This window comes from Neolamprologus multifasciatus, chromosome 8 (assembly GCF_963576455.1).
Source record: "Neolamprologus multifasciatus chromosome 8, fNeoMul1.2, whole genome shotgun sequence".
NCBI lineage: Eukaryota > Metazoa > Chordata > Actinopteri > Cichliformes > Cichlidae > Neolamprologus > Neolamprologus multifasciatus.
In genome coordinates, this window is record NC_140446.1 from 29,377,236 (window position 1) to 29,400,253 (window position 23,018).

At 42.0% G+C, this 23,018-nt stretch overlaps 1 protein-coding gene across 1 annotated transcript in view; it reads right to left on the bottom strand.

Moving 5' to 3' along the window:
* Positions 1-7,765: 7,765 nt before the first annotated feature.
* The window catches only part of adgra1a (adhesion G protein-coupled receptor A1a), a 46,284-nt gene continuing 31,031 nt past the window's right edge, over positions 7,766-23,018 (bottom strand). The window contains exon 8 of the transcript XR_014875886.1: positions 7,766-13,183. The gene's annotated coding sequence lies outside the window, so the exon portion shown is untranslated. The remainder of the gene's footprint in view (positions 13,184-23,018) is intronic.

The following is a 23,018-nucleotide window of genomic DNA, read 5'->3' on the forward strand; positions in this document are numbered from 1 at the left end:
GGTGCATATCTCTGTCTGTGTGCTCGTGCCTATATGAGGTTATATTTCTGTTTAGGTGTGTTTGTGTGTGCTTGTTTATCTAGAATAAAAGGTAAAGAACAATAACCCCAACAGTTCCCCCTTATTTGTGTTTTTCACTATTTTGTCTTAGTCCTTTCACCTTACCCTGCAGCTATTAACCCTAAATTCCTCTACTACATATGCGATGACCTAAAATATGCCCATGCAAAAGTACACAGATACCTTGAATTAATATCAAATAGGTACAAAATAAAGATTACATGATAACAACCTCCTCCAGGCTAATTAGCTCTATTTATGCTACCTGTGGTGGATTAACTACATTAATCTAAATGACTCTAAATTAATACCCCCAAGGTATAACCAGAACTCAGTATTATGCTTCACTTCAGGATATGTCCTTCAACGCACATATTAAACAAATATGTAAGACTGCGTTCTTCCATTTGCGCAACATCTCTAAAATTAGAAATATCCTGTCTCAGAGTGACGCTGAAAAACTAGTTCATGCATTTATTACTTCCAGGCTGGACGTCTGTAATTCATTATTATCAGGATGTCCAAAAAACTCACTGAAAAGCCTTCAGTTAATCCAAAATGCTGCAGCAAGAGTACTGACAGGGACTAGAAAGAGAGAGCATATTTCTCCTGTTTTGGCTTCCCTTCATTGGCTTCCTGTTAAATCCAGAATTGAATTCAAAATCCTGCTCCTCACATACAAGGTCTTAAATAATCAGGCCCCATCTTATCTTAATGACCTTGTAGTACCATATCACCCTAGTTAGAGCACTTCGCTCTCACACTGCAGGCCTACTTGTTGTTCCTAGAGTATTTAAAAGTAGAATGGGAGGGAGAGCCTTCAGTTTTCAGGCCCCTCTTCTGTGGAACCAGCTTCCAGTTTGGATTCAGGAGACAGACACTATCTCTACTTTTAAGATTAGGCTTAAAACTTTCCTTTTTGCTAAAGCATATAGTTAGGGCTGGACCAGGTGACCCTGAATCCTCCCTTAGTTATGCTGCAATAGACGTAGGCTGCCGGGGGATTCCCATGATGCATTGAGTTTTTTCCTTTCCAGTCACCTTTCTCGCTCACTATGTATTAACAGACCTCTCTGCATTGAATCATATCTGTTATTAACCTCTGTCTCTCTTCCACAGCATGTCTTTTATCCTGTCTTCCTTCTCTCACCCCAACCGGTCGCAGCAGATGGCCCCGCCCCTCCCTGAGCCTGGTTCTGCCGGAGGTTTCTTCCTGTTAAAAGGGAGTTTTTCCTTCCCACTGTCGCCAAAGTGCTTGCTCATAGGGGGTCATATGATTGTTGGGTTTTTCTCTGTATCTATGAAGCGCCTTGAGGCGACTTTTGTTGTGATTTGGCGCTATATAAATAAAATTGAATTGAATTGAATTGAATTGAACTTTTAATAAACTCTCTCTAGCATGTGAATTATGTTTAACTATCAGAACATCTGTCATACTGCCCGCACCTATCAAATACCATGCATTTTGTTTGTATATCTAAGGGTTTTCAGGGAATGCTTCCTAGTAAATCCCCTGGTCTCATGCACTGTTCTGACGAGATTTTGAACAAAGGTCATGTTTGTGACCGCAGTAACTGGCTTTGGTATGATCGCCCTTAAGATGGGCAACAACTCAAAATAAATTGAGTTGATACTGCTCGTCACCAAAACCCCGGAGCTGATTTACACCATGGCAGCAGTGATCACTGAGATGCTTGGCTACAAGATGAACAGCCACAAGGAGCAGTACCCTCCATGAAAAAGGAGACTAGAGGCCAAGAATTGGGCAGCACTAAGGGGAAGTGAAGAAAGGAGGAGGGGCGTATCCGCATTCTAGATAGCATCTAGGATGTGGGGTGGCTCATTTCTGGACCATTTAATTTCAACATTTCTTGATATCCATATATTGCAGCTTGCTGGCTACTGATGGGAATGTTTTGCAGCGAGCTGACTGATGGTCAGTCTCCTTCTCAACTATCAGAATTGACTATGCTGCTTTAGGTCACCGACAGGCAAACAGGTGACCAGGCCTGGGTTTGAGTGTACCACAGTGTTAGCATTTCCTGTTTTATCATTCCCCTTCAATTCCCTGAGCAGAGAATATTTTTGACGTTTTTGACAAGGAGCCGCAGGGTGCCCCACCACTGTTTTGCAGCCTACTGACAAATGACAATATAAGACAAGGGTAAACTTTGCAGAAATGTGGGAGCGTGCAAGTGTAGTTTCTTAAAATGCAAAAATGTTGGAAACCTGTGTGTGTATAAGACCAAAAACACATAAAGTAAGTAAACATACACACAAAAAAACAGGCCATGTAGACCCTCTAACTGTATGGGCACTGAGGGCATAGTGATCTTGATTGCAGTGGTCAGTAGGCACAAATTTAATTCCTGCTGATCTCTAGTCTTGAAAATGACCTTCTCTGGACTAGGTTTGGCCTGCAAACAAGTTACCTTTGTGAAGTACCACAGTAAGAATTGAATCCTCCTGGCACTTTGTGCTGGGGGACCTGATCCTTGGGACTCATTTTTGGTGCAGCATGTTTTGGGGTTTGAAAACCACAGAGATGTGGCGTTGAGAGAAAATGTGTCTCAGTTGTTACAATACTCCTGACACACAAGGGTACACTAAAGGCTGTACAGAAGTTTTCCTTCTTTCCTGGATCACCAAGAGCATTCTTTTGGTGCCTTCCCAGCTTCGACAAATATCCAGCTTGGATAACCACATTTACTCTGGGCCTTTTTGATATGATCTTATTATATATATTATATTATTCTGCTTCCCTGGCCACAGTGTCTGTGGGGATGGTGTTTGCTCTGTGTTGTAGTGTCCTGATGACACCCAGTTTGTGATGACAGTCAAACCTTAAATACTCCTCCGTATGTGTTTACAGTACACATCATTTTTAAATGTCTCACATTACTGATGGACATCTGACAGTCGCAGACTAACCTGTCATTTTACATATCCTTCTTGGTGAAGTTGATGTATTGGTCTGCCGCGTTAATGTGATTATTGAATGTACGTCCTGAGATTTGATTTCCATCCAGGTATGTCATCCACAGACCTGAAATAATGACTTGGTGGTGTTTCAGGATAACAGAGCAAACTTTTCCACTTCTTCCATGTACAAGTTGGCCACAATGGGTGAAACTGGGGAAACTATTGTACACCCATATTTCTGCCTGTAGTACTGACCCTTGTATGTGAAATATGCGGAATGACAACAGTTCACGAGAGAAAAAACACTTGGTCAGTACTGAGAGTGGTCCTGTTGCTGAGGTCTGGGTAATTCTGTAATCGCTTACAAACTATCCCAAAAAGTTGATTCTGTTCATCTGGACGAAACGTTTCTCCCACTGAAAACACTACGTCCAGATGAACAGAATCAACGTTTTGGAATTTAGTTACCTGGATGTTTGAGCATGACTCAAGAAACTCTTACGAACTTCCTCCACTACTTCAGTGACTGGAAAACAAGTGAAGAGAGATGTAATTTCATACAAGACCATTGTTTCATCTCCATAATAACATTTCTCACCTTCTCAACAAAATCCAAGGTGTTCTGGATGTGGTGTTTAGACCTGCCTACTAACAGACTGAGGATCGAAGCCCGACATTTTGAGATGTTATAGGTGACTGAGTTGATCATACAGACAATTGGTTGTAAAGGTGGGCTTTAATCAGTGGTTGTTGATCAAGAAACTGACCTCACAGCCCATTGTTAATCAGTGGTTAGTTTCAGTATACATGTATTTTATGTTCAGGTATGTGTCCTTGTGTGTGAATGTGTAAGTTTTTGTATATTTATGTTCATATTTGCATGTACACATATTTTTTACAAACATATGGATGTCTTACAGTGTTTTCTATAATGTTTTCCTCTTATCTATTTTAATTATTTTTATTATATTATCCCTCTGTTGAGCACTTTGGCCGACACTTGATGTCTTTTAAATAAAGATAACTTGACTTGACTTCAGTCATTATGTAAATGTACTGTCTAAAGGTTGGGGAAACCTGTGGTCAGCTGAGACTGAAGAAGTCACTTGGATGAGTCAGGAAAGCTTTCTCCCACTAAAACGCTACGTGCAGATGAACAGAATTAACTTTTTGGGATTTCCATACCTGGATGATTGCGCATGCATCAAGACAAGAAGTCTAAAACAGCATCTAACTGTAACCAGCTACTGCAGTCCCTCAGCTGTTAAGATGATGGCAATGTTCCCTGTGATTTACTGTGTTTGATTAACAAAATTTTCCTCAATTAACAGAAATTATTACATTCTGCACAGACACTGCAGATTGTATTTTATTGCTTTTATATGAATTTAAATCATGCTGGATCAATGGTTCCCCCCAGTTGTGTGCTGTGAAATTGTCCCCATACTTCTGACATGACTTGCACCTTTAAGTGCATATTTATTTTTAAAATAATGTTTTGGATTTTAAATGTATTTTTGCAGCATGAGGCATTTCTAAGCCAACCAAAAGACACAATCTGTCCAGCCGGCCATGATTTAGTCCTTCTGGTTTGACATACTCAAAACACATCAGGTAGCAGAACAAGTGTTAACTCAATGAAAAAAATGCCCATATAAACAGAAAGCAATCGTGGCATATAGCCACTGAAGTGTCAGTTGTGGCTTTATAGGTTGACTTGCTTATTATATTACTAATAAATTTAATAGCATAGATCACACAGATTTTCAGTATTCATATTATGGTTTTTCTGAGCATTTGGTCCTGGTCTTTAAATTACAACCCCAGTTCCAACAAAGCTTGGATACTGTGTAAAACATAAATGACAACAGAATGCAATGATTAGTAAATCTCATAAACCTATATTGTATTTATAATAGAGTATAAAAAACATATTAGCTTTTGTTGTTTTGGTTTTTTTTTTATGGTTATATTGAATTTGACTTCAGCAAAAATGCTTGACAACATCAGTCTCCCAGTATTTTCTATAAGTCACTGGAGGGCAGCAAAGGACCTTAAAAAACACTTTAGCTCTGTTCTAAATAAAGTGAATCTTAATGCAAAGTAATACCACATTTTTCTTTATATATAAATATATATATATACAAATATACATATTTTTTAAAAATCCACGCACGTCCCCTGCGGGCAATCTATCCTTCAAGCTCGGGTCCTCTACCAGAGGCCTGGGAGCTTGAGTGTCCTAGCGAAGTATCTTAGCTGCCCCTTGTGGCTGTTCAACTTGTAGCCAAGCATCTCACTGATCACTGCTGCCGTATTGTAGATATAGATCAGCTTGTTAGTGTCGGTAATCGTGGCTGTAGGTATCATCCGTAGTGCTGCATTAACATCATCTGGCAGACCTTCTGAGGGTACTTCACGTAATCTTGGTAACCAGCTACAGGGGGTCCAGGTTTCAAGCTTGGCCATGATCCTATCAAACACACCGGAAGTGTTTTGAGGAGACAATCATGTGACAGACCAGATGTGAAAGTGATAGAAACCAAATCATGTTCAGGATTCATTGGTGTTGTGAGGCAGAAAAAGATGCAAAGTAATATGTATTTTAATTCATGAGCTTACATCTTTCCAAAGATGGCTGCTAGGGTGCAGACACACAGCTTGGTAGGCCCTAAGCTTTTGAAAAAAATCACCTAAAAAACCATCTGAAAACCCCTGGATCTTGACATCAACTTGTCTTTTTGTTTTTATACATTTTTATCTTCTATGGAGTTCGACATGTCCAAGAAAATTGGACAATAATATCATTTTCCCAGCCAAATGGAGTCAACATCTTTTGTTCACAAGATTCTTGGATTTTGGTCATGCCAGACCACCCCCAGGTAAACATGAACAATTAAATACATCACAATTGTCCCTGGAGATTCTGAAACTTGCTTTGATGCTACTTTTGGCTGGTGATATAGAGCTAAATCCTGGACCTAATTCAAACATCAGTGATTTGGACTGGCTACAACTAATTAGCCTAGTTAACCTATGAGCACAGCTATCTCTGCATTGTTTTCCATCTCAACTAACTGTTCCAACCACCGTCTCAGTTAGTAAGACTGCAATTGCAACTGGTAGTGTATACGCCCCTGTTGTCCAGGCCTCCGCTTCTGCCATTTGGGTTTCCACCTCAGCTGCTTGGGCCTTCGTCTCAGCTGCTTGGGCCTTCGTCTCAGCTGCTTGGGCCTCTGCCTCAGCTGCTTGGGCCTCCACCTTAACTGCCTGGGCTTCCACTTTGGCTTCTTGGGTCTCCACTTTAGTTGCTGTGCCTCAACCACAGTCTCCGGTAAAGGTTTTTCCATCATTAAATGCTCATGGCATTGTCAGTAAAAGGGCAAGAAATCCTGCTATTAAAAGTTACAGAGGAACAAAGGTCTGCAAGACTTTTAATCAGGCTAAAGTAATTTGGGACATTAAAAATATACCAAAGGTTTATTAACATATATTAACATTTGCAGTATGATACCAAAGCATGAGCAACTGGAACATATTCTAAGCAATTCCAATATTTCTATTTTGGGTATTTCTGAATCTTGGCTCAGAAGTTCTTCTCCAGAGTCTGCGGTTGTCTTTCCAGAGTACACAGTATTCAGAAGGGATAGAATTGGAACAAGAGGAGGAGGAATACTTGTGTATATAAAAAAATATCTGGATTGCTCTTTACTTAGTTCACCAAAAGATGTTGAAATAGAACACATTTCTGTTAAAATCACTCTTTCTCCAGAAATGACATTTACGCTTTATGTAAATAACTCCATTGTTAGAGAGCCTCTATCTATTGCCAGTAACTTAAACACTTTCTTTATCTCATCTGCTAAGGCGATCAGCCAGAGTTTTGACCGTATGCTCTGATAATGTGAATGATGCTGGTCAAAATTTGTTCACCATCACTCATATTTTCAAAGCAGGTGTGAAGACTGACATGGGTAATTATCACCCCATAAGCATACTCCCGGTTATATCTAAAATAGCTGAGAAGTGGGTGGTTAAACTCCTCACTGCTCACCTAGAAAACACCCAACCCTCATTACATCCATTGTAGTTTGGCTTTCGGGCCCATCACTCCACAGATAGTTCCCTGTGTGTTAGTGGAGAACTTGAAGAGCTTGCTGGACAAGAGTCCTTGTGTTGGAGCTGTATTTTTAGATCTGAAGAAGGCTTTCGACTCTGTAAACCAGGGGTCCCCAATCCCAGTCCACGAGGGCCGGTGTCCCTGCAGGTTTTAGATGTGTCCTTGATCCATCACAGCTGATTTAAATGGAGAAATTACCTTCTCAACATGTCTTGAAGTTCTCCAGAGGCCTGGTAATGAACTAATCATGTGATCCAGGTGTGTTGACCCAGGGTGAGATCTAAAACCTGGAGGGACACCGGCCCTCGTGGACTGGGATTGGGGACCCCTGCTGTAAACCATCAGATATTGTTGTCCAGATTGACTCAGTTTACTATCCCCAGTCAGGCTCTTCAGTGGTCTGCCTCATATCTCTCACACAGGAAACAGTGTGAAGTGTTGGACGGGGTTAAATCTCCATATTTAGACTGCGATACAGGGGTCCCTCAAGGATCCGTTCTTGGGCCTTTGTTTTCTCTTTTCATCAATAACTTACCTGAAGTTTGTCCAAATATATTTGCTCAAATGTATGCGGATGATGCAGTTATATATACGCAAGCCAAAAGTGTCCAGCAGGTGGCAAAAGATCTTACTGCTGCTTTAGCATTAATGCATAGCTGGCTGGAGGACTCATGCCTAATGTTGAACACCTCAAAAACTGTTTGCATGTACTTCTCAAAATGTCCCTTAAATTTGAAGCAATCAAACATATTTCTGGATGGAGTAGAGCTTGAATTAGCTCCAGAATTTAAATATCTTGGGGTCATTCTAGACCCAACACTATCCTTTAAGAGTCACATAAAGTGTCCCAGGTACTTAAATTTAATAATTTAAATTTTAATCATATACGTAGTAACTAAAATATGAATGTTGCAAAAACTTATTTTTACTCAATGATTATCTCTCATATAGATTGTTGTTTGACGTCCTGGTCACTTGCTTGTCCAACAACACTTAAAATTATTGAAAATATTTATAAAAGAAGTTTAAAATTTCTTGACAAAAAATCAACTTCCTATCACCACTGTCATGTGTTTAAAAAACATAAATTATTGAACTTCAATAATTTAGTGATATTTTAAAGAATGTGCTTAATATATAAAGTCTTACACTCCCTTGCTCCACCACCACTAAAGGAGTTCATTAGGCGTAAAGAAAGCTTAGACAGGACCACTCGGGCCACAACCCCAGGAGAGTTGTTTATACCCCACAGACGGACAGTATCTGGGCAGAACGTCATCTCTGTCCAGGGTGGCCATCGGTGGAACAGTCTTCCTCAATCTATTAGAGAATGCTCTACATTCAACTTGTTTAAGACACAGGTTAAAAATTGGTTATGGACAAATCAAATGTGTGATCATGTATAAGTTGTATAGTTTTGTTGTTTTACATGGGAATAGAATGGTTTGTATTTGTGAGTTTGGTGATGGAGTTCTTATTATGTATGAATTATGAAATTTTATGAATTATTATGTCCATTCCTAATGGAAATTAGCCTTTGGCTATAATCTGGTATGTTTGCATTCATGTAATTTATTTTTTTACATGTATGTTCATTAACATGCGCTGTCCCAAATAAAATGTATTAAACATAGAATACTGTTGATATATGCTACAGACATACAGATGCATACAGGTGATTCTCCACCAGGTAATATGTAATTCAGTTAAACATGTTCTAATTTTTCTGTGAGATTATTATATTGTGTTATGCCACGTTATACCCCTAATTAAAGATTGTGAAATTATTATGTAGTTTTAGTTTGCATTATTCTCCTGACTTAGAAGGTGATAACTATTACATTTATTAAACTGATTTGTATTACATTAGACTGCTGATTTATTGTGAATGAATGATATTGTTTTATGATGCATGATACTGCTTCGTTATAAGAAATATTGTGTTCAGAGAATCATGGCCTTATTTGTCTGATTAGAAAGAACAGAACATACTGCACAGGAAGCCAAGGTCATAACTTAGGCTCACTGAGAGTTAGAAAGTATGTGGATGTTTAGGCTTTTATGACTAGGTGGGGGCCGCCAGAGGCTATAAGAGTCTGAGTAATGCTCCACCATTTTGAGATTTGCTGTGACCCTCTTCATGCATATCTCCCCATCCAGATGGTTTGTGCGCAAAAGTGTTGTATGGAATAATGAGAATTGTACGGATTAAAATGATTGTTGATTGAGCATTTATACACCGAGTGTTGTCCCCACCGAGTGTTGCCAGAGTGGACCAAGCCCCAGGGCCAGAGGACGAGGACACCCCACCCCCCGAAGGGGCCCCTGCGAGCCCCAGCGAGCCCCAGGCTCCAGACCCCGACAAGCAGCCACCAGGAGTGAGCCGGTGCATATCTGAACGCCCATCCCCGGACACCAAGAACCACCAATGCACCGATGTCTGAGGGCGTCTGCCACCGGCAGGGGGAGTGGTGGGGGCAGATAGGCCTCCATACCTTAGAGGACCTGAGTTGTCCCCAGAGAGGTGGCGTCTGATACCCGACCTGACATATAGACACAGACAAACAAGCACACACAGATACAAACATCCATTCACACCCTCATGCTCTCATATGCAAATACTCAACACTCACCCAATGTGGAGACAGACATAAATAGACACTGTGCACACAATCACATTCCCCAGGCGTACTCTATACCCCAGGTTTAGGTACCCTTGCCCCTGGAGGGGGAAACTGCACCCAGACCCATGTAGTGTTACCCTTTTCCCTGGGGTGGAGAGAAGCAGACCGCCTTGACTCCGCAGCAGCAGGGAGACCCCACATTCCAGACACCAATTGGACAGCTAACTCCAGTACACCCCTACCGGACCAACACTGCTCATCCGACATTAAACTGCCCACCTTACTAACCGGATGATGTCACCAGACGGTGGGCTGGCCCAAACTGACAGAAGATTGAATATTAAATGAACAGCAGATAAACTTATATAAACTTATGAACATCAATTGAATTATCCTATGAACTTTGGGCCTTTTATACACCCTCAACAAGATCATTGACAAGACTGGCTACGGATACCGACTACAAAATGGAGCAGTTGTCAGCCACCTCCTGATCATGGATGTCATCAAGCTGTATGCCAAGAGTAAACGAGACATCGATTCACTGATCCACACCACCAGGATATACAGCAATGACATCGGGATGTTGTTTGGACTGGAGAAGTGTAGTCGGATGATGACAAAGAGGGGAAAGTAGTCAGAACTGAAGGGATCAAACTACCAGAAGGCAACATTGCAGACATAGAAGACAGTTACAAGTACCTGGGGATCCCACAGGCAAATGGGAACCATGAAGAGGCCGCTAGGAAAGCTGCAACCACGAAGTACCTGCCGAGGGTCAGGCAAGTCCTGAGGAGTCAGCTGAACGGTAAGAACAAGATCTGGGCTATCAACATCTACGCCATGCCCGTGATCAGGTACTCTGTTGGGTTAATTAACTGGCCAAAGGAGGAGATAGAAGTCACTGGCATCAGGACGAGGAAGCTCCTTACCATGCATGGAGGGTTTTACTCCAATTCCAGCACCCTGAGGCTGTACGCTAAGTAGATGGAAGGAGGCCAGGGACTAGTGAGTGTCAGCACCACAGTCCAGGATGAGGCAACAAACATCCACGAATACATCAGGAAGATGGCCCCAACCAACTGCGTGCTCAATAAATACCTCAGGCAGCAGATACCAAAGAAGAGGAGGACTCATCATGGAAGGACAGGCTCCTGCATGGTATGTACCACCGGCAGATAGAGGAGGTGGCTGATATCCAGAAATCCTACCAGTGGTTGGACATAGCTAGACTGAAAAACAGCACAGAGGCTCTAATCATGGCAGCACAGGAACAAGCTTTGAGCACAAGATCCATAGAGGCTGGGGTCTATCACACCAGGCAAGACCCCAGATGCAGGCTGTGTAAAGATGCTGTGAGATTATTATACTGTCATATGTTACATTATACCTTTAATCAAAACGATTGAATCATGATAGTGCTGTAGGCCACATTATACTTCTTATTATAGCTTGTGTAATCATTATGTAGTTTTAGTTTGCATTATACTCCTGAGTTGGAAGAATGTGAAAATCAGTAGATTTATTACATTGATTTGTATTAAATTATACAGCTGATAATGTAATACTGTTTCATTAGTTGCTTTGGCTCTTTGGATGCATCAAAGCTGCCTCCAAAAAATAAAAATAAAAGCTCAATAAGTGAAGTTAAGTTAAGAACAAGTTTAGCACAGGATCAGTTCTGGTTTACTCTGAACCAACCAAAGAGTTCAGTGTCACTAACAGTGTCTTTGGCTCAAGTCTCTCCTACTTCTCTGGTTCCAGCCAGCTGCTAAAAACAATTCAATTCAATTCAATTCAATTTTATTTATATAGCGCCAAATCACAACAAATGTCGCCTCAAGGCGCTTCATAGATACAGAGAAAAGCCCAACAATCATATGACCCCCTATGAGCAAGCACTTTGGCGACAGTGGAAAGGAAAAACTCCCTTTTAACAGGAAGAAACCTCCGGCAGAACCAGGCTCAGGGAGGGGCGGGGCCATCTGCTGCGACCGGTTGGGGTGAGAGAAGGAAGACAGGATAAAGACATGCTGTGGAAGAGAGACAGAGATTAATAACAGATACGATTCAATACAGAGAGGTCAGTTAATACATAGTGAGTGAGAAAGGTGACTGGAAAGGAAAAACTCAATGCATCATGGGAATCCCCCGGCAGCCTACATCTATTGCAGCATAACTAAGGGAGGATTCAGGGTCACCTGGTCCAGCCCTAACTATATGCTTTAGCAAAAAGGAAGGTTTTAAGCCTAATCTTAAAAGTAGAGATAGTGTCTGTCTCCTGAATCCAAACTGGAAGGTGGTTCCACAGAAGAGGGGCCTGAAAACTGAAGGCTCTGCCTCCCATTCTACTTTTAAATACTCTAGGAACAACAAGTAGGCCTGCAGAGCGAGAGCGAAGTGCTCTAATAGGGTGATATGGTACTACAAGGTCATTAAGATAAGATGGGGCCTGATTATTTAAGACCTTGTATGTGAGGAGCAGGATTTTGAATTCAATTCTGGATTTAACAGGAAGCCAATGAAGGGAAGCCAAAACAGGAGAAATATGCTCTCTCTTTCTAGTCCCTGTCAGTACTCTTGCTGCAGCATTTTGGATTAACTGAAGGCTTTTCAGTGAGTTTTTTGGACATCCTGATAATAATGAATTGCAGTAGTCTAGCCTGGAAGTAATAAATGCATGAACTAGTTTTTCAGCGTCACTCTGAGACAGGATATTTCTAATTTTAGAGATGTTGCGCAAATGGAAGAACGCAGTCTTACATATTTGTTTAATATGTGCGTTGAAGGACATATCCTGGTCAAAAATGACTCCAAGGTTCCTCACAGTGTTACTGGAGGCCAAGGTAATGCCATCCAGAGTAAGAATCTGGTTAGATACCATATTTCTAAGCTTTTCAGCGCCGAGTACAATGACCTCAGTTTTATCTGAGTTAAGAAGCAGAAAGTTAGTGGCCATCCAAGTCTTTATGTCTTTAAGACATTCCTGCAGTTTAACTAATTGGTGTGTGTTATCTGGCTTCATGGACAGATAGAGCTGGGTGTCATCTGCATAGCAGTGAAAATGTATGCTATGTCTTCTAATGATGCTACCTAGGGGAAGCATGTATAATGTAAACAGAATTGGTCCTAGCACCGAACCCTGTGGAACTCCATAATTAACCTCAGTGTGTGAAGAGGACTCTCCATTTACATGCACAAATTGGAGTCTATTAGATAGATATGATACAAACCACTGCAGTGCAATACCTGTAATACCTACAGCATGTTCTAATCGCTCTAATAGGATATTATGGTCAACAGTATCGAATGCTGCACTAAGGTCAAGAAGGACAAGCACAGAGATGAGTCCACTGTCAGAGGCCATAAGAAGATCATTTGTAACCTTCAATAAAGCTGTTTCTGTGCTGTGATGAACTCTGAAACCTGACTGAAACTCTTCAAATAAACCATTCCTCTGCAGATGATCTGTTAGCTGTTTGACAACTACTCTTTCAAGGATTTTTGATATGAAAGGAAGGTTGGAGATTGGCCTATAATTAGCTAAGACTGCTGGGTCTAGAGATGGCTTTTTGAGTAAAGGTTTAACTGCAGCCACCTTGAAGGCCTGTGGTACATAGCCGATTATTAGAGATAGGTTGATCATATATAAGATTGAAGAATTAACCAATGGCAGGACTTCTTTGAGCAGTTTTGTAGGAATGGGGTCTAAAAGACACGTTGATGGTTTGGAGGAAGTAATTATTGAAGTTAACTCAGAAAGATCGATTGGAAAAAAAGAGTCTAACTTAACATCAATGGAACTAAGAGTAGCTGTAGATAATATTACATCTGTGGGATGATTATTGGTAATTTTTTCTCTAATGATAAAAATTTTATTTGTGAAGAAGTTCATGAAGTCATCACTAGTTAACGTTAAAGGGATGGTTGGCTCAAAAGAGCTCTGACTTTTTGTCAGCCTGGCTACAGTGCTGAAGAGAAACCTGGGGTTGTTCTTATTTTCTTCAATCAGTGACGAGTAGTAAGCTGTTCTGGCTTTGCGGAGGGCTTTCTTATAAAGCAACAAACTATTTCTCCAGGCTAAATGATGATCCTCTAAATTTGTGACACGCCATTTCCTCTCCAGATTACGAGTCATCTGCTTTAGGGTACGTGTTTGAGAATTATACCACGGGGTCAGGTACTTCTGATTAGAGACCTTAGTTTCCACTGGAGCTACAGTATCCAGAGTCGTACGTAGTGAGGAGGTGAAATTATTAACAAGATAATCGACCTCTGTTGGGGTAGCGTTCAGATAGCTGCTCTGCTCTGTGTTGGTACAGGGCATTGACGATGATAACAGTGGCTGGATTATATTCTTAAACTTAGTTACAGCGCTTTCAGAAAGACATCTACTTTGATAAAGTCCACTCTCCACTGCTGCGTAATCAATTATTGTAAATGTAAATGTTATCAAGAAATGATCAGACAGGAGAGGGTTTTCAGGAAACATTGTTAAATGTTCAGTTTCTATGCCATATGTTAAAACAAGATCTAGAGTGTGATTAAAGTGGTGGGTGGGTTCTTTTACATTTTGAGAGAAACCAATTGAGTCTAACAACAGATTAAATGCCATGTTGAGGCTGTCATTTTTAGCATCTACATGGATGTTAAAATCACCCACAATAATTATTTTATCTGAGCTCAGAACTAAATTAGATATAAAGTCTGAGAAATCAGACAGAAACTCTGTGTAAGGCCCAGGTGGACGATAGATGATAACAAGTAAGACTGGTTTCTGAGTTTCACAGCTGGGGTGGACAATGTTAAGCATCAGGCTTTCAAATGAATTAAAAGTCTGTCTTGGTCTTTCATTAATTAATAGACTGGTGTGAAAAATTGCTGCCACACCGCCCCCTCGACCTGTGCTTCGAGATTTCTGGTAGTTAGAATGACTCGGGGGTGTTGATTCATTTAAACTAACATAATCATCCTGCTGCAACCAGGTTTCTGTAAGGCAGAGTAAATCAATTTGTTGATCAATTATTAAGTCATGTACTAACAGAGACTTGGAGGAGAGAGACCTAATATTTAATAATCCACATTTCATCGTTTTACTCTTTGGTTCAGATGTGGATACTGTATTGTTCTTTCTTTGTGATTGTTTAAGTTGTTTGTTGCTGGTTTTTAGTTTGTTTTTTGTCTTTTTGGAAGCAGACACAGTCTCTATGGAGATGGGTTTTTGGGGGGGTAGCAGGAGGAGAGAAGCTGCAGAGAGGCGTGTAAGACTGCAACTCTGCTTCCTGGTCCCAACTCTGGATAGTCATGTTTTGAGGGGTTTAATAAATTTGTCCATATTTCTAGAAATGAGAGCTGCTCCATCCAAAGTGGGATGGATGCCATCTCTCCTAACAAGACCAGGTTTCCTCCAGAAGGTTTGCCAATTATCTATGAAGCCCACATCGTTTCTGGGACACCACTCAGACAGCCAGCAATTTAAACAGGAAAGGCATTACTAGATGTCTGGGATGCCTTGCCCTGCTAGCCTCCCCGACACTGCTACCAAACCCACCATACCTACCCTCCTCTGGTCGCCCTCTTCCCAAGATGTTAAGTTGCCAGGGTCTGGAATAGAAGACTTCGCCACTGTGACAAGCCTAACATAACATCTGTAACACTGCCAGTAGGTTGGGAGGGCCAGTGCTCCAAAATGTGTTGCAAAAAGTGGGTGCCCTGCGCCCAATGACTGGCTGATGAAGGACTACAGAGTTCCTTAGAATACAATACAATACAACTTTATTTGTATAGCACGTTTAAAAGACCAGCGGTACACCAAAGTGCTTTACAATAAAAACAGGAAAATTAAGACATTAAATAAAAGACTATTAACAAAGTACCACATATGTCATCAGGTTAAGGGCACTAATTATACGGCAATAGAAGGGAATATAAGAACAAAGTTACTAAGAACAGATATAGCTAAAAGATAAAGTACATAAATAAGAAATTGAACCAAATATAAAATAGGGGCACTAACTAAATGTAAAAGCTATGTTGAATAAGTGAGTTTTTAAACGGGATTTAAAAGATAAAATGGAGTCTGACGCATGGATAGCGATAGGAAGGTTGTTCCACAGATTAGGTGCAACCAGGGCAAAAGCACGGCCACCCCCAGATTTAAGTCGAGATCAAGGCTGAGCCAGGAGTAATTGGGCTGAAGACCTGAGGGCTTGCCCAGGGACATATAGACTAAGAAGATCAACAAGATAACGAGGGGCTAAATTATTTATAATTTTAAAGGTGAGCAACATTATTTTAAATTCAATGCGATATTTTATGGGTAACCAATGCAAATCAATAAGAACAGGGGTGATAGAGGCATGCTTTCTAGTGCCAGTCAGAAGGCGAGCCGCAGCATTCTGGACAAGCAGAAGTCTGTGAAGGAGAGCAGAGTGAAGACCAAAGTAGAGAGAATTACAGTAATCCAATCTAGAAGTGACAAAAGCATGAATGAGCTTCACAAGATCTTTATGAGAGACAATTAGCAATAAGGTGCAGTTGGTAAAAACTAGATTTGATTACTGAAGACACTTGTTTGTTAAATTTGAAAGAGCTATCCAGCAGAACCCCTAGGTCACTAACTGAGTCAGAGAAAAAAGTGGCAAAGGAACCAAAGGTATCAGCTAATAGGCCCCTGGGGATATGGTTGCCAAACACCACAATCTCCGTTTTGTTTTCATTCAGGATAAGGGAATTGTCTGAAAGCCATTCTCTGACTTCTCTCATGCACTCGAAGAAGCAGTGCAACGAAGGAGCAATTTCGTCATCATCTAATTGAAAATATATTTGTATATCATCGGCATAGAGGTGATAAGAAAAGTTATATTTTTCAAAGATTAAGCCTAGGGGGAGCATATATAATGAGAATAACATTGGGCCAAGCACAGAGCCTTGGGGCACACCACAGCATAAGGATGCAGTTGAGGAAGAATAAGTACCCAAGGTAACGGAGAAAGACCTGTTCAAGAGGTATGATTTGAACCAGTTAAGGTCTTCACCCCGAATGCCCACAGTGCATTCTAACCTCATTAATAAAATAAGAATGAAAAGGGGGGAAAAAAACAAAACGCTTGGACACTGCTAGCACAGGGCGCCCACAGAAACGCAAAGCAGGAGATGAAGAATCGCTGAATATGTTTCCAAACCAACTTCATTCTAAGCCAAAGACTAGAAAATATGGTGAAGCATATCTGCCCTTTGGCAGAGTTAGTAGTTTATTTTATTGCTACCTGTAATTTATTGCAGATTTCTTGTATTTGCTTAATTGTTTACTAAATGTTTGAGGTGTGAAATAAACCGCAATGGAGCAAAATATGGGTGTGTGTGGCTGGAGGATGTGTTTATGCATATGCGCGCGCATGCGTGAGAAGGGGGGGGGGGGGGGGGGGGCGCGAACATTTTTCTTGTAAAACAAGGGGGGCCCAGCAAAAAAAGTTTGGGAACCACTGCACTATAGCATGTTTAAAAACAGAGGGAACATAGCCAGAAGACAATGATAAGTTCATTAAAAACAGAATACTGGGCCCAATTACATCAAAGTCATCCTTCACAATGCGAGGCGGAAGAGGTTCATATGCAGAACTACTAATTTTCAGTTGCTTGACAATTTGCTTAAGTGTACAGAGTGACACTGGCTCAAACTGATGAAAAGTTGAAGCAATTTCTCCAGTGAGAGCAGGGCTCACCACTAGGGGGAGCGAGGATTTGAGAGATAGAATTTTATCAGTAAAGTTGGTAGAAGAGGCAGAGTTGAGGAAAGCCAAAGAAAAATTAGTCACAGATTCATAATTAATAATACGCATAGGGCGTTGGGGATTCTCAGGATACAGTTCAATCACAGATCAATATCAAAGATAACTGGGAAGTGATCAGAGAACCCAACATTATCAATATGGTTAATACAAATATCCAAGCCATATGAGAAAACCAAATCGAGGGTATGGCCTTTGAAGTGGGTTGGCCCATTAACCCACTGAACAAGGTTAAAAGAGTCAATTAAGGTAAGAAAGTCTGTGGCTAAGAGGTCATCCTTAAAGCAAATATGAATGTTAAAATCACCAGTAATAAAAACACAGTCATATTCAACAAAAATAGATCCTAACAGATCAGTAAAATCATGAATAAAAAATTTATTATACTTCGGCGGTCGATAAACCAGGGCACACAAGGTTTTAGAAGAATTGACCAGTTCCACCAATTGAACTTCAAAGCTACCATAGGTAGGAGAAGGCAGCTGCCGAGCTTTATGTATATTTTTAAAAACTGAGGCTAAGCCACCACTTGGTGTTAGTATTGACTCAGCTCTGACTTTGGATGCCCATGTAAAATCTCTGGTTCGCTCCTGTTTTTATCACTTGAGAAACATTGCTAAGCTGAGTCCCATTGTATCGCGCTCCGAATTAGAAATTGTTATTCATGCATTTGTTTCATCTCGTCTGGATTATTGTAATTCTTTGTTTACTTGTTTATGTAAAGCCTCTTTGGAGCGTCTGCAAGTCATTCAGAACGCCGCTGCAAAGCTTCTGACCAAGTCCTCCAAATTTTCCCATGTCACACTCCTGCTGATTCAGCTGCACTGGCTCTCCGTTAAATTCAGAATCCAGTTTAAGGTTTTGACCTTGACTTTCAGGGCTCTGCATGGACAAGCACCAACATATATAAGTGAACTTTTACATCCATACATTCCCAGCAGGTCCCTGAGGTCATGTGATCAGGGCTTGCTGGTTGTCCAACACACGAGGCTGAAAACAAAAGGCGACAAAGCTTTTGGAACTGTGGTCCCCAGACTGTGAAAGTCTCTCCCTTTGAGCCTGAGATCTGTGGACTCAGTGGTCGCTTTTAAAAAACAGCTAAAAACTCATCTTTTTAAACTTGCTTTTGGTTGATTTTTATTTTTAGGTTTTAGCTTCTGTGAAGCACTTTGTGATTTTTATCTTGAAAGGTGCTATATAAATAAAGTTTTACTTACTTTACTTACTTACCACCTCTACCCGTAAGCCTTGGTGAGCTAAAGAAGGAACAGTCAGGGGGAAGAAGCTCCGAGAAGGAGAAGGAATCATCAGGGCGAATCCATGTCTCTGTCAGGAACAAGATGTCAAGCCCCGAAGAGAGGAAGAAGTCATTTAAAATAAAAGTCTTGTTCACGAGTGACTTTACATTCAGCAGAGCCGTCATAGTTGCGTCTCTGCTCATAGCGCAGCGCAGATGACTTAGATTGTTGTGGCACACACCACCTCTGGAAGACGATATCCAGGTCCGAACGGGTAGGCATGCCAATGGGAGGGCGGGGTAGTCTTGCTGCCCGGCGAAGCAAATCCACCAACGGCTGAGTGATCGAACAGAAAGCCGGTGCCGGGAGCAGGAAGAGGTAGGTAGAAGGTCCGTGGTAGCATATGGATCAGCCATAGCCTGAGCTCGAAAATAAGCCTTAAGGCGGACACAAATGCCACTCCGTTTACCCCGCTTCTTTTAGCGTTTCTTGCGTAGGGTGGGTAAAGGCAGGCAGGATACGCTGGTGGAGGAGACCGAGCGCATCACTCTGGCGCCTCCCAAGGTCCATCGTGGGTCCGAGATTGAGAAAAACAAAGGTCCAAAAGCATTTGCCGGTCATAGATAATTAGTGCGTTGCCACCAATCAATCAATCAATCAATCAATCAAGGCTTTATTTGCCATGTGCAAGTTGCCCTGCAGTGAAATAGGACCCCCCCTCCCCCGACCTTACACACACCACACAGACATCACATGTGGATACAGGTCGGAGATCGGTAGCGTTACAGAGGGAAAAAAAAACACTGAAATATACACTACAATGGGAAAGTACAAGAGGAAAAAAAGAGACCTCTACTCATGCTGGGCTCCTGGGAGGACAGCATGAGAACAGGAAACAAAAAAACTCTGCACAAAAAAGCACACAAATGTCCACAACAGAACATTATGGAGCACGTGACAAGTATTAAACCCCGATTCTTTTGTCCCCATGATAGAACAGAGAAAACCCGACTCATAGTGGTCAAAACATTTTATATTTCTTTTTATTCAATCATCTTCCGGAAGAGAGAGACCCCTGCACAGCCCAAACGCCAGTTGCCGGATCTCTGACATTAGAATCATGTGCCTCATATAGGTTTTATTTTGGTACTTTACACGTCACACAGTTTCAAACATTGCTTATATGGCAAAGTTCCTCTTTTTTGTGTCTTATCTATTAATATGCCTGTGCACTAAAACTTCCTGTTTTTCAGTCTGGCTGAGCACTTAGTTTGTGAGTCAAAAGTGGCCTTGCTCTACAAGCCTTCATTATTAAAGTACATAAAACAATATAATAAGAAAATAAGGATACTAAGGATATTAATTACATGACACAAGCCACAGGGTCGGGTGGGGGGTGAGGAGTAATTCGAAGCAAACACAGCAGCCATCCTGCCCAGCGCTACCATTCCAGCGCAGGCTCAGACCCGCCGTGTTCCCACGAGGGAACAAGCATCGAAGGCGTATGGAAAGGGAGGGGGGATGAGTGTGTGCATATCAGTGTATATGTATGTGTGTGCGTGTCCAGAGTTCAGCTGAGACAGTGTCCTTCGCCCTGCCAGGCTAAGTAAACAGTCTTTTAGCCAACCCAGGTGGCCTTGCATAGAATGGGAAGGAACAGACTAAACACAGTCGTTATCAGGGTGTTTTTGTTCGGCTCCAGCCTTGCAACCGCAACTGGCGCCGAAAGGGTATCCGCATGAAGTGATGGTGCTTTTTACTTTAGTGCGAACAGCTCATATGAATTTCAAAACAGTTCTAACAGTCCAACACTGGTCTCTCAATCTTCCGTTGGAAAGCCGCGAGCTTCGCCATGATGTTATCAAACTTACGCTCTGTGATGTTGTCATTCTTGTGCTCAAAGAGCCGATTCTGAGAACTCACGACAGTGTGCCTCCGCAAGATGTCATCCAATTTGCGCGTAAGCCTTTCCAAGATCTTATCCGTGCTGACTCAATGAGCCCATTTTGAGAAACTCACGCCTCTTCCCATCGTTTCAATCCCAGCGGGCAGCCTTGTGGGGGTTTGAACAGCCGGTTCCGCTTTCTTAATTCTTCGATAAGTCAGGGCCAAGCCAGCTCCGATCAGCCAGAGCCCTGTTATCATGGTTCCAAATAGGTAGATATCTTCAGCACTCAGGCTCACCCAAGCTTGAGAAAGGGGTGTCAATTGCATTTAGGGACCAGTTGATCAAATCCATAATTCCTCTTTTAGGTTTTAGAGAACAGACTGTGAGAGTGTTCCAGGGAAAAGTAATACAAAAAAACACAAGACTAGACAAGGACATAAGAGGCTAAGCAGGGAAGCTAAGGGAGAGAAGGAGAGGAGAAAAGTGCGACTGCCTTTGTCAAGAGCAAGAGCAGAAAAAAACCCCAGATGAACATAATGTTAAAAGAATGAGTAGTACTATGCAAAAGTTGAGAAAAAGGAGTCTAAAGCAGGGAGGAGGAAGACGGCCAGCCATACACACCGGCGCCATCTTTTGAGAGCCTACCTCTGTACTTTGGCTTCTTTCTCCCTTGAGATGTCATAAGCCAGGTTTTCCACTGACGTGACATACCTTCATTGGTGAAAACTGGTGAGCTCCAGGATTTCAGCAATTTGAGTCCCAACAAAGACCTTGTTGCAAGTCTGAAACTGTAACCAAGTCAGCACCATAGTAGAGTCCGTCCACAAGATGGTGTTCTGCAGTGGTAGAGTAAGCTTGGTTTGGGGAGTCTTAGCAAGCTGCGCTCCAGTGAGAGCACCACTGAGCTCCAGATGGGGCATGGGCAATCTCTTCCAAGGAGCGACTCGGGATCTCACCATCAGAAATGAAGTGCTGACATTTCTGTGGCAATCTGTGGTCCTCAGATAAGCTACAGATACATATGCTTTCTCTGAGGCATCACAGAGGGATATAGCATCTTGGTAAGGTAATGTTCTGCAGGTAAGGTAGCCCCTTCTCCCATTCTAACAAGGTGAGAAGAAGGACACCGGTGACAGGTTCATCCCAAACCTATCTCCTTTTGCCACATAGACTGTACAAGAATCTTCCCTCTCGTGGTATAGGAAATAATAAACCCTAGAGAGTCATATTGGATAGCAAGCACCTTGTACACATTGCGGAGAGTTGGTGCCATGCAGGAGACTGGGCGATGCTTCTACCCCAAGGTATTAGTAGGGCAATGCCAACGTAACCCAAGCATCAACTCTTGTGGATCAGCTTGGTTAAAAGTCAGCCAGAGCTCACAACTGTCAGACCCAGTGGTACTAGGCAGGTGGGACACCACCTCCGGCACATTACTGGCCCACTGCTGTATCTCAAATCCTCCAGTAGCCAGTAGTTGTCTCATTTTGTCCAGGAGTTGTTTAGCTTTTTTGTAGAGCTCTGGTGTCTGTGTAATGAAAGACGAGTGTAAGCATGCCTCTCCATCATCTGGATGTGGTAGACTTTTGACGGGTCCCTGCAGCACCCACACCCACAACTCAGTACAGTCTTCTACAGGCCCTCCAGGTGGTCGATGGATCACTGGGCAAACAGGAGTAACAGGATGTGATCCAATCGGGATAATAGGTTTTGTCACGGTCCTGGGTCGGTGACCCAGTGTTTTTGGTTTTGTACTTTTACTTTTGATTTTATTATGAATTATGACTGTTTGTGTTTTGGTTTCCCAGTCTTTATTCTTTGGTCCCTCTGTTTTGTGTCATCCCTGCCTGTATATCCCTTCTAGTGTAGTCGAGTCTCTGTGTTAAGCCCGCGTCTCTGAGTCTGTGTCTTGGCTTGTGTGTGTTTTCCTGTTTTACTTTGAAGGTCCGTGTCTGATGTCAGTGTGTTCAGTTTTCGTTTCCCCTGTCCCGTCATGTCTAATTACTCCCAGCTGTGCCCTCCTGTGTCTCATTCCCTCGTTATCCTTCTGTGTATTTAAGCCTTGTGTCTGCCTCTGTTAGTTGCTGGTTCGTCTGCGTTATATGGTGTTTTGTTCTCTGATCTGCGGCATCCCTGTTCTGGTTACGGGTTAGTTTTGTTAGTTTTCCCAGTTTAGGTTTGTCAGTTCTGTTCTCGCCACCCTCACCCTTTTTTTTGTTGTTTGTCATCCTCTTCAATAAAGCTCACTCTCGTCAGAAACAGTGCTTGCATTTTGGGTCCTTTAATAATTTACAAACGGCTTGCCCCGCTGGCCTTGACAGTATGAACCAGCCATCCATGGACCAAGCAGCATTCGACCCGCCCGAGGAGCTCCGT